The following is a 13,387-nucleotide window of genomic DNA, read 5'->3' on the forward strand; positions in this document are numbered from 1 at the left end:
ATTGCAGTATATGGCGACTCTGAATTAGTGATTAAGCAGGTCAGAGGCGAATATCAAGCAAAGCATCCTCGGATGCGGGCTTACCAGAATGCAGTTCTAGACATCCTGAAATTATTTTTAGAATATACCTTGACATGTGTGCCTTGTGTTCAAAATAGCATTGTTGATGCTCTTGCTAAGGCAGCCAGTAGTTTGAAGATTCCAATGAACTCCAGTAATAAATTCGAAATCCATGTCAAGCATCGTCCGACTGTCCCTGACAATCAGAGATATTGGAAAGTTTTCCAAGATGATGAGGAAATTGATGATTTTCTGCAAAACAAAGGTAAGTTCAAAGAGACCTCAATTGATGTAGAAAATGATGATGGTAAAGATGAGGTGCAGATCAATCAAATGGATGTGTTGCAGCTAAAGGATAACGTTATTCCTAAAGGCTTGATACCTTTAGAAGAACTCTTTGATCAAGATAACGTAGCCGGCAAACCAACATTGCGGCCAACAGAGAAGGGTGTTGAAGAGGTCAATATCGGAACAGCTGCTAATCCTAAAATGGTAAAACTGTCTAAAGCATTGCCACAAAAGATAAAAGCCAAATATATCAGTTTGCTGTCTTCATTTGCTGATGTGTTTGCTTGGGACTATTCTGACTTGAAGACATACGATACCAATATAATTCAGCACACTATACCCATTAAGCCTAATCAGAAACCTTTCAGACAGAAGTTGAGAAGGCTAAATCCAAAACTGCTGCCATCAATTGAAAAGGAGATAAATAGGTTGTACAAATCAGGAATCATTGTTCCCATCAGATTTTCGGACTAGGTCTCTAATTTGGTGCCCGTACGGAAGAAGACAGGTGAGATTCACTTGTGCATTGATTTTAGGAATCTCAATAAAGTTTCATTGAAAGATAACTATCCACTGCCCAAAATGGATCATATACTTCAGCGAGTAGTTGGAGCATCTCGTATGTCACTACTCGATGGTTATTCTGGATATAACCAAATTTCTGTCCATGAAGATGACTGAGACAAGACAGCGTTCACCACTCCGTGGGGAAATTTTCATTACGCTAAAATGCCTTTTGGTTTGAAAAACGCGGGTGCCACATTTCAGCGGGAAATGGACTTGGCTTTTGCAAATGAGAAGGATGTCTTTTTGGTTGTATACCTTGATGACCTGACGGTGTTTTCCAAATCTGATGAAGAACACATGTATCATCTGAAAACTGTCTTTCAAAAGTGTAGAAAATATGGTCTATTGCTGAATCTGAAAAAGAGCTTGTTTGCCATGGAGGAGGGCAAACTACTTGGGCACATTATCTCAAAAGATGGAATTTGTATTGATCCAGCACGTGTACAAGCTATTCAGCAAATCGATCTGCCCCGGAATAAGAAGGAGATTCAATCTTTCAATGGTAAAATGAATTTTTACGCCGCTTTGTACCTAATCTTGCTGAACACCTAAGAGAGATTACAAACATGCTTAAGAAGGACAGCCAAGTGAAGTGGACGGAAGAGGCTGTAAAATCTTTCAATTTAGTCAAATTGGCTCTTTCTTCAGCTCCAGTTCTAATCAGCCCGAAATACACTCAGGATTTTATATTGTTTTCATTCGCTTCGAAGCATACTATGGCAACTGTGTTGATGCAGAAAAGATATGATCACGAGAGACCAATTGCTTTCTTCAGCTGAACTATAAGAGATGCAGCCTTAAAGTACAACATCATTGAGAAGCAAGCCCTCGCACTTGTGAAGGCATTGAAAGATTTTCGGGTATACATTCTGCATTCTCATATTTTGGCTTATGTTCCTAACGCTGCTGTCAAAGATGTTTTAGTGCAGACAAATCCGGAAGGAAGACGAGGCAAGTGGATTGCAGCTTTGTTGGAGTATGATGTGGAAATAAAGCCCACAAAGCTTGTTAAAGGACAAGGATTGGCAAAGTTAATGGCCGAATCAAACTTGCACGCCTTAGACATAAATCTGATTGCTGCTATGTCCGATGAGAATGAGGAAGGTTCATCAATTCAGGTATTTGAAATGTTTGTTCTTTCTCCGTGGTATTCAAATATCATATATGTGCTTCAAAATCTGTCACCACCACCCGGCATGACTAGGAACAAAGCTAGAACTCTCAACTTAAAGGCTGCCAAGTTTTGCATTCTAAATTCTGCAGTTTATTGGAAAGATCCCAGTGGCGTTCTATTGAATTGTTTTGTGGAAAAAGAAGCAAAGCAGGTCATGGAGGATTTCCACGAAGGAGACTGTGGTGGTCACCTTTTTTGGAAAACAACAGCAAATAAAGTTGTGAGAGCAGGATACTATTGGCCAACATTGTTTGCTGATGTATATAAGGTTGTCAAGAGCTGTCATAAATGTCAGATTTTTGAAGGAAGGCAGAAATTACAGCCTTTGCCGCTTAATCCCATTGAGGTGAGTGCCCCTTTTCAGCAATGGGGGTTGGATTTCATTGGTGAAATTCATCCCGCTTCTTCCGGTTAGCATCGGTGGATTCTCACAGCAACAGATTATTTCACGAAATGGATCGAAGCAATTCCCACCAGACAAGCTACAGATGCGGTAATTATTTCATTCCTTGAAAATAACATCTTGTCTCGCTTTGGTTGCCCGAATAAGTTAATCACTGATAACGCAGCAGCTTTCAAATAAAAAAGGATGGTAGAGTTTTGTCATAAATATCACATCATTTTGGGTCACTCAACTGCCTATCATCTGCAAGGCAATGGATTGGCGGAGTCTTCTAACAAATCTTTAGTCAACATCATTAAGAAGCTGCTGGAAATCAACAAGAAGAGCTGGCATAAGAAGTTGGTCAATGCACTTTGGGCAGATCGGGTCAGTCAAAAGAAATCCATTGGTATGTCCCCCTTTGAGCTTGTGTACAGAGTTGATACATTGTTTCCTACCTCTCTCGCAGCCCCGGTAGTCAAACTTCTTCAGGAAGCCGGCAGTGAAGACGATCCTATGCAGAGAAGATTGAATCAAATGATCCATTTGCAGCAGACAAGAGAAGAAGTTTTCCACAACACATCCAAGTTGCAGGAGAAGATTAAGAAAATTTATGACAGAAAAGAAAAGGTGGACAAATTTCATTTGGATGATGTGGTGCTAAAGTGGGATGCAAGGAATGAGGAAAAGGGTAAGCACGGTAAATTCGAGAATCTCTGGAAAGGTCCCTTCAAGATTGCAGCATATCGGGGTCAGAATTCCTTTCTTCTGAAGGAAATGAATAGGGAAGATTGTCCAGGAGGGCCGATCAATGGTCGGCTGCTCAAGCGATACCATTTCTGAAAATTTTTCTGTTGTTTCCATTGTCATTGTAAATACCATTTTATTTCTATTTTGGTTTGAGTTCGTAAAGTCAGTCTTTGAGTCATTTTAAGTTCAAATTTGAGTCAGTTTGAGTCAAGTTTCATGTTAATAAATGAGTCGAGAGTTTCGTCTCGTTTGTCGAAATAATGACTCCATAGCCCAATGGACGAAGGCACTGTCTAGCTCCTCCAGAGATCTGTCGTTCTTGGCACCTCCAAGGAGCTACCATCGCCATTGGAGCCAATGTTAGAGTCGGTCTTGTTAGTGTTGGAAATAATACTGAGAGGGGGGGGGGGGTGAATCAGTATTATTAATTTCTTTTCAATAAACCATCCATATTTATGCTTTAAATTATTCTTCCGAAATTGATAATTAACTTGTATGTCAGTACCATAAAATGATGAACAAGAACAGTTAAAAACAGATTATCACACAACGAAACACCAAATATAAGGTGGAAACCCAATGTGGGTGAAAACCACCTGCTGCAATATGTCTCTATCTTCTTTCAAATAGAATTTCTTTTACAATGAATTTGTACTGGTGCAGTCCTTTACCAGTACGCAGGCTGCAACCTGCAGAGAGCTACAACCCTCTCTCGTTTTCCAGTCTCTCCTGGAAGGGAGCTACAACCCCCTACTTCGTTCAAGGACCACGTTTCATTAATTTTCAGACTGGATCCAAGAAGATCAAATGGTCATCAAGTATAAACAAATCTTCAGAATTACCCAAGCATCAGATCAATATATATTTTCTTTATACAGCAGATCTTCCAAAGTCACCCAAGCGCCAACCCAAGCACTAGATCAAAATATAAATAAATGCTCGATCTGGTCACCCATTAAAAACAGAGGTTGTTTATGCTGAAATCAGAACACAATGCATAGGATATACATATAACAGTGCACCCGGAAGGTAGACACAAGACAGACCCAATATGCGCACCCAGAATCCTTTAGCGAACAGCAGAGGAGGCTATATCAGAGTTAAAGAATGACTGCTTCTTAAAAGAAACCCTGCGGTTGGCTACTATTATGCTACTTACTGAACTGCAATACACTCGAAGCAATGCAATTTCTCTCGATGTAATGTTTGAACTTCAAGCCTGCGATCCTTTGCTTTGTTCTGCGTGCATTCTCCTTGATTTAGGTTCAGTAATTGCTCCTTAACTGATCAAAAGAGTTCCAATCAATTCTCCCTTAAGATCTTCAATTCATAATCGATGCCTTGCCAAAGGATCTCTTTTCTTCTTATATAGTCATGCTTTTGATAAAACCATGAGTCGAAACCAGAGGATCCGAAATCCTGAGGCTCGCTTGCTTTGACCGATGATTTAAGTGATAAAAATAGCGGGAAAGTGAAAAACAAGTCCAAACAACAAAAGGCGGACTTTAAACTTAATGCACCCATAACAATAATATATCGGGTCCGCTCCTTATCGCTGTATAACATCGTCTATTTGCCGATGGCCGATCCGATGGATCGGATGCGACATGCCCATTAACCAGCCTATATATATATATATATATATATATATATATATATATATATATATATATATATATATATATATCGGGTCCGCTCCTCATCGCTAACAACGCATGCCCGTATCATGGCTTATTCCCGACTTCCGATCCGATGGATCGGATGCGACATGACCATTAACCATGTTATATATATATATATATATATATATATATATATATATATATATATATATATATATATATATATATATCGGGTCCGCTCCTTTTATCGCTATCGGCGATTAGATGTGGGAAGCCTTTATAAAATGGGCGATTACAGTGGATGCGATGTTAATATATGCTGCCTTTAATGCTTCCATTGGGTCTGCCACCTCTTATCACAATCGGAGGATTGGGGTGGGCAACCCTTTATGCATTGCGATATACTACGGATGCAATATTATTATAAACCAAAAGCGATATGCCGTCGGGTCCAATGCAATCGGAGGTTTCAACGGTGTTACATACCTGAACCACCGATGTGCATATATGCTGAGATACATGAATTAACACATATAACTGTGTTTATCCGCCGAGAGGGGGAAATGCATACATGCTATTGTTTATTATGTAATACATATATATATGGGTTTTAAGCGCCCAAACACCTCCCGATATTATTAATGAATGCATATATGGGATTTGATCTCCCGAACAACTCCCGATAGAGTTAAAGCATGCATATATGGCCTGATGACTCCTGATAGGCTCTTTATATATGAGACTGCGCCTCTATTGCTCTGATAAGCTCCCAATGGCTCAATGGCTCCCGATAATTGCTTCTTTGGCATATATAAGAGAGATGTTCGTCTATGAGAGGGTTTCCATCAAGTACAACACATGTCCATAATGCCATAATGCCAACAATCTCCCCCTTTGGACTTGATGGCAATAATACCGACCAAAAAGCACTCTCCCCCTTTGTCATCAAGGGCAAAGGGCGGATATCTGCTTCTCCTGACTATTTCTCCCGCTGAGAGCTTGCTCCTCCTGATTTCTCCCCCTGAGAACCTGTTCCGCCTGATTATGATCCGAATTCTGAAAGTGACATCAACTTCAAAATTTTCTGGCAACCATTTCATTCCACAGCATTTGGAGACACCATGTTCTTTATGACAGAAAGTCGAGCTATTCTGGCTACGTATAATACAGAGACCGCCATGTTTTTCCCTTCAGCTGGTGCCGTTAATTGAACTCGGCACCTTTATTGCCATGGATATTGAGACAACCAAGAACATATTACTCCTTCTGTAATACTATAATGCCAACAATGAATTATGCTCCCCCTGAACCTTGTACGCGTATACCCCATAAGAACCTCGCATACAAGCGCCAATATGAGAATTAACAACAGGATGATGCATCGACAACCCCCAGCTTTTACCTGAGGTATTCAAAAGTTTCCTTGGGCAATGGTTTGGTAAATATATCAGCTGCTTGTTCCTTAGAAGAAACATATTCCAACTTGACCTTTTGTTCAAGCACTTGTTCCCTGAGAAAATGATATTTGATCGGTATGTGCTTGGTTTTTGAATGCATGATGGGTTCTTTGAAATGCTGATTGCTTTTGTATTATCACATAAGATGGAGATAGGTGGAGTACACGTGATTTGAAAATCCTGCAAGGTCTGCATCATCCAAAGAAGTTGAGTGCAACAAGATGCAGCAGCCACATATTCTGCTTCAGCTGTTGATAAGGCAATTGAACTCTGTTTCTTGCTGAACCATGATACTAGTCTGGAACCCATAAAGAAAGCACCACCACTTGTGCTCTTCCTGTCATCCACACTTCCGGCCCAATCTGCATCTGTGTAAGCATGGAGTGTGAGATCTATGTTTCTAGGATACCATAAGCCATAGTTTTGAGTACCTTGAAGATATTTGAAGATTCTCTTAACTGCCTAAAGATCAGTTTCCTTAGGATTGGCCTGAAATCTTCCAACTTTTCCCACTGCATGCATGATGTCTGGTTGGGTACCTGTCAAATAAAGTAGACTTCCAATCATAGATCTGTAGGTTGGTTGATGAACTGCTACTGATTCATCATTCGCACTAAGACTGCATCCTGTAACCATGGGGGTACATACTGGTTTTGAATCTTCCATGCCATACTTCTTGAGGTACTTTGTTTGAGACAAGAAGATATCGTCTTCATTTTGTTGGATTTGCAATCCAAGGAAGTATGTCAGTTCTCCTAGCAGGGACATTTCGAATTCTTTCTGCATTACCAAGGCAAAGCTTTGACTCATAGCTTCTTCATTGTTGCCAAAGATAATATCATCTACATACACAACAAGTATTAGCAATTTGTCATTTTCAATTTTTATATAAAGATTGCTATCTGCTGATCCTTTTAAAAAACCTTGTTGATGAAGATATTTGTCCAAACGGTAGTACCAAGCCCTTGGAGCTTGTTTAAGACCATAGAGAGCCTTTTTCAATCTGCATACAAGATTTGGATCATTCCCAAGAATGAAACCATCTGGCTGCTCAATGTATACTTCTTCTTCTAAGTCTCCATTTAGAAAAGCTGATTTCACATCCATTTGAAACACTTTGAACTTTTGAAAGATTGAGAGAGCAAGGAACATTCGGATGGCCTCAAGTCTTGCAATAGGAGCAAAAGTTTCTTCAAAATCTATTCCTTCTTGTTGGGCATACCCTTTGCACACCAGTCTTGCCTTGTTTCTAATTACCTCCCCATTTTCGTTCAACTTATTTTTGAAAATCCATTTTGTTCCTATGACATTCTTATCGTTTGGTCTAGGATCCAACTCCCAAGTGTTGTTCTTTTCGATCTGTTCAAGTTCTTCATCCATTGCCTTGACCCAACATTCATCCTTGCATGCCTCTCTTACATTTTGTGGTTCAGTGGAGGAGAGCAATGCCAAATAGCTTGAAGCTTCTGCAGTTGATCTTCTTGTTTGTATGCCTGCCTCTTTTTGTCCCAAAATTTGAGATTCTGGATGATTCTTCTGTACATACCTGGATGGAGACTTCTCTTCTATCATTATCTGTTCTTTGGGTGCCTCTTGAGGTTCTTTTTCTTCATCATTGGTCTAATTTGGAGGGTAGTCTTCATCTTCTTCGATATTTTCATACCTTACTTGCCTAGGAATGTATCCCTTTTCATCAACCACTACATCAATGCTGTCAACAATTATTCCAAGTCTCTTATTGTAACATTTATATGCTTTTCTGTGAGGAGAATAACCAAGGAGAATGCCTTCGTCTGCTCTAGGCTCAAGTTTGCCAAGATGTTCATCAGTATTCTTAATATAGCATTTGCTCCCAAAAATTTTGAAGTGCTTTACGGAAGGAGTCTCACCATACCAGAGCTCATGCAGAGTTTGAGTGCTATTCACTCGGACATTTGTTTTGTTGAGAATAACAACCGTAGCAATGCAGCTTCACCCCAAAAGGTTGCGGGAGTTCTAGACTCATCAAGCATAGCACAAGCCATTTGTTGGATTGTTCTGTTCATCCTTTCCACAACTCCATTCTGCTGAGGAGTCCTAGCTGTAGAGAGTTCCCTTCTTATTCCATGTTCTTCACAGAAATCAAAAAATTCATTTGAGGTAAATTCCCCACCTCTGTTAGACCTGAGGCACTTAATTTTGTAATCTGATTCATTTTCAACCAAGGCTTTCAGAGACTTGAACTTTTTGAATGCTTCGTCTTTGTGCTTCATAAGTCCTAACCAAACCATCCTAGAGAAGTCATCAATAAATAATATAAAATATTCTTCTCCTCGAGGTGACCTTGTCCTAAATGGACCACATACATCTGTATGTACCAGCTCAAGAGGCCTGCTAGCTAATCCTTCCTTTTTAGGAATGTTAGTTCTGGTTTGCTTACCAAACTGACATGATTTTCATGTTGTGTTGTCTGGAATTTTGATGTCTGGAAGACCACCGACTGCCTGGTATTTGTATGCTTTCCTTATTTGTGAAAAGCTTAGGTGCCCCAACCTCTGGTGCCATAACCAATGTTCATCGTCCTTGCTCAAATAGCATTGTTGTTATCCTTCTTCAAATATGTATAAATTATTTGGAGTTCTTCTGCCTTTGATCACTGTTTTTCCTGTATCGAGATCACGAACACTACATCCATTTGATCTAAGTATTACCTACTTCCTTGATCGCACATCTGACTGACACTCAGTATATTATGCTTCAAGCCATCAACATACAAAACATTTCCAGCCTTGACCTTTTCTTTCAACTGAGCAGTGCCTTTTCCTTTTATGTCCGCAGGAGTATCATTTCCAAAAGAAACCTTCTTTCCCTTCTCTAGAGTAGTATATGATTCAAGTTTTTCTTTATCACCTGTCATATGCTTCGAACATCCGCTGTCGATAAACCATAAATTTTCCTGTCCTTCTACATAAAAAGCTATTCCACATCTTTCTGGTTGTGGTTCCTTCATTCTCCATGTTCTGGCATTCGGGCTTTGTTCCTTCTGAGTTGTCTTCTGAAACCTGCTCCTGCATTCAGATTCTTCGTGACCAAAGTTATTACAAATAGAACATTTAACTTCACTTTCAAGGGCAGAAAAATTGTTATAGGTCCTTTTCTTGATTCCAGACATACTTCTTTGTTTTTGAGCTTCTCTAGTCATGATTGTCTTATAGGCAACACATTGAGCTACTTTGTGACCAAAGTTATGGCAAGAGAAACATTGCCCATTGAAGAAACTTCTGCAATTATCAAATCTGTCATCCAACCGATTGTAGTTTCTACCAACATCCATTCTTGAGGAAAATTGGGAAGATTTTACCTGTGGCTGGTTGTAGCTTCTGTTTGTAGCTTGCCTCCGATTTTATTGATAGTTTTTGTTCGTTCTTGAGATAAATTGTCCCTGATTTACTTGATGATTTCTATTAGGCCTTTGCTCGCTCCTTCTTGCTTCATCAAGATAACTTTTGGAGGTGGATGCTTGAGATGCTTCTCCATTATATCCCAGACCTGTCTTGATTAATGGAGAACGCTGCACATTGATGATCTCATCCAGAGTTTCAGATCCTTTAACAAATTTAAGATTAAGAGCTTTTTTCTTCTCAATTTCTTTTCTAAGACCAACAATTTCACATTCCAATTTTTCAAGATGTTTTTCTCTTTCAACTAGTTGACATTGCAGAGATTCAATAATCACATTTTTCTCTTCTAAGCAAAGTTTGAGATTAGACATTTTTTCATAAAAACCTTCTTCATCTATAGCATCCATGTAGTCATCATCCTCAAAAGCCATTAAGAGTTTATAGTCATTACCTCGTTCATCTTTGTCACTATTTGAGAGTCCATCACTATCTTCATGAGTGTAATAGCTTTTCCTGTTAGCATTCAGTTTCTTGTTCCATCTAACAGGTTCCTTTCCCTTGTCATTCTTTTCTTTATGAGGACATTTGGCAGCATAGTGACCCACTCTCCCACATGCAAAGCATTTGAAAGGTAACTTACCTCGGAATCGTCCAGCACCCCGTTGGAGATTTTTGACAAAATTTGATTCTTCTTCTTCTTCTGACATGTGTCCTGATTCATAGTATTCTCCTTTGCCTGAAGCCTTGAAGGCAGCTTCTCTCCTGTCTGATGGACCTCCTTTCCTTATTTCATAAGCAGTAAGAATTCCGTGCAGCTGTGACATTTTAAGACTTTGTAGATTCTCCTTTTCTTCTATTGTAGAAACTTTAGATTCAAACCTAGGTGATAAAGATCTTAGAACTTTTTCAACCACAACAGCCTCTTTTATTTCTTCTCCCAAGTTTTTCATACAACTAACAATCTCATCTACACGAAGAAAATAGTTAGCCACACTTTCATCATTATACATCTTGAGATTTTCATACTGAATCCTAAGGGTTTGAAGTTTTGCTCGTTTTACCTGATCATCTCCTTCATAGCTTAGGACAATCTTGTCCCATATTTCTTTTGCTGATTTTAACTGCATAACTTTCACGAATTCTGGTTGAGATAGACATCCTAGAAGAGTATTGACCGCCTTTGCATTTGTTTCATATTTCTTCTTCTCAGCTGGATCTGTAGGAGTAGCTGATGGAAAAGTATACCCTGTTTCTATGATGTCCCAGACTTTTGTACCCAGAGATTGAAGATAGGCAGTAACTCTTACCTTCTAATATACGAAGTTTGTCCCATCAAAAATTGGTGGCCTGATTGATGCTTCCCTCTCGTAGTTGCTCATGATGAACGACCTTCAAGCGATCAAGCTTCTTCAGAAGGACCTGCACTGATACCAATTGTTGGAAATAATACTGAGAGGGGGGGGGTGAATCAGTATTATTAATTTCTTTTCAATAAACCATCCAGATTTATGCTTTAAATTATTCTTCCGAAATTGATAATTAACTTGTATGTCAATACCATAAAATGATGAACAAGAACAATTAAAAACAGATTGTCACAGAACGGAACACCAGATATAAGGTGGAAACCCAATGTGGGTGAAAACCACCTGCTGCAATATGTCTTTATCTTTTTTCAAATAGAATTTCTTTTACAATGAATTTGTACTGGTGCAGTCCTTTACTAGTATGTAAGCTGCAACCTGCAGAGAGCTATAACCCTCTCTCGTTTTCCAGTCTCTCCTGGAAGGGAGATACAACCCCCTACTTCGTTCAAGGACCATGTTTCATTAATTTTCAGACTGGATCCAAGAAGATCAAATGGTCATCAAGTATAAACAAATCTTCAGAATTACCCAAGCATCAGATCAATATATATTTTCTTTATACAGTAGATCTTCCAAAGTCACCCAAGCGCCAACCCAAGCACTAGATCAAAATATAAATAAATGCTCGATCTGGTCACCCATTAAAAACAGAGGTTGTTTATGCCGAAATCAGAACACAATGCAGAGGATATACATATAACAGTGCACCCGGAAGCTAGACACAAGACAGACCCAATATGCGCACCCAGAATCCTTTAGCGAACAACAGAGGAGGCTATATCAGAGTTAAAGAATGACTGCTGCTTAAAAGAAACCCTGCGGTCGGCTGCTCTTATGCTACTTACTGAACTGCAATACACCCGAAGCAATGCAATTTCTCTCGATGTAATGTTTGAACTTCAAGCCTGTGATCCTTTGCTTTGTTCTGCACGCATTCTCCTTGATTTAGGTTCAGTAATTGCTCCTTAACCAATCACAAGAGTGCCAATAATTCTCCCTTAATATCTTCAATTCATGATCGATGCCTTGCCAAAGGATCTCTTTTCTTCTTATATAGTCATGCTTTTGATAAAACCATGAGTCGAAACCAGAGGATCTGAAATCTTGAGGCTCGCTTGCTTTGACTGATGATTTAAGTGATAAAAATAGTGGGAAAGTGAAAAACAAGTCCAAACAACAAAAGGCGGAATTTAAACTTAATGCACCCATAACAATAATATATAGGGTCCACTCCTTATCGCTGTATAACATCGTCTATTTGTCGATGGCCGATCCGATGGATCGGATGCAACATGCCCATTAACCAGCCTATATATATATCGGGTCCGCTCCTCATCGCTAACAACGCATGCCCGTATCATGGCTTATTCCCGACTTCCAATCCGATGGATCGGATGCGACATGCCCATTAATCATGTTTATATATATATATATATATATCGGGTCCGCTCCTTTTATTGCTATCGACGATTAGATGTGGGAAGCCTTTATAAAATGGGCGATTACCGCAGATGCGATGTTAATATATGCTGCCTTTAATGCTTCCATCGGGTCCGCCACCTCTTATCGCAATCGGAGGATTGGGGTGGGCAACCCTTTATGCATTGCGATATACTACGGATGTGATATTATTATAAACCAAAAGCGATATGCCGTCGGGTCCAATGCAATCGGAGGTTTCAACGGTGTTACATACCTGAACCACTGATGCGCATATATGCCGAAATACATGAATTAACACATATAACTGTGTTTATCCGCCGAGAGGGGGAAATGCATACATGCTATTGTTTATTATGTAATACATATATATATGGGTTTTAAGTGCCCAAACACCTCCCGATAGTATTAATGAATGCATATATGAGATTTGATCGCCCGAACAACTCTTGATAGAGTTAAAGCATGCATATATGGCCTGATGACTCCCGATAGGCTCTTTATATATGAGACTACACCTCTATTGCTCTGATAAGCTCCCAATGGCTCAATGGCTCCCGATAACTGCTTCTTTGGCATATATAAGAGAGATGTTCATCTATGAGAGGGTTGTCATCAAGTACAACACATGTCCATAATGCCGTAATGCCAACAGTCAGTCCTCCATCGAAGATCAAAAATCTTTTTGTATTTCATTTTTAGGTGTCTCGCTCCATTCACTCAGTTGCATTCTGCTAGGGGGCATGCCATAAATCAGATGGAAGAGTCCTGTCAGTCATTACCCCTCATGCTTTATACCTGCTGGCTCAGGTCTGTTCATCAAAGTTCATTAAATGACAGTCAATATTTGGTCTTTTGGTGGAAAAAAAATCATGTCAGTCATAGGTCTACAGTTTCATG

This window comes from Pinus tabuliformis, chromosome 1_2 (genome assembly GCF_031772625.1).
Source record: "Pinus tabuliformis cultivar Carrire ecotype Pingquan chromosome 1_2, CPIR1, whole genome shotgun sequence".
Lineage (NCBI taxonomy): Eukaryota > Viridiplantae > Streptophyta > Pinopsida > Pinales > Pinaceae > Pinus > Pinus tabuliformis.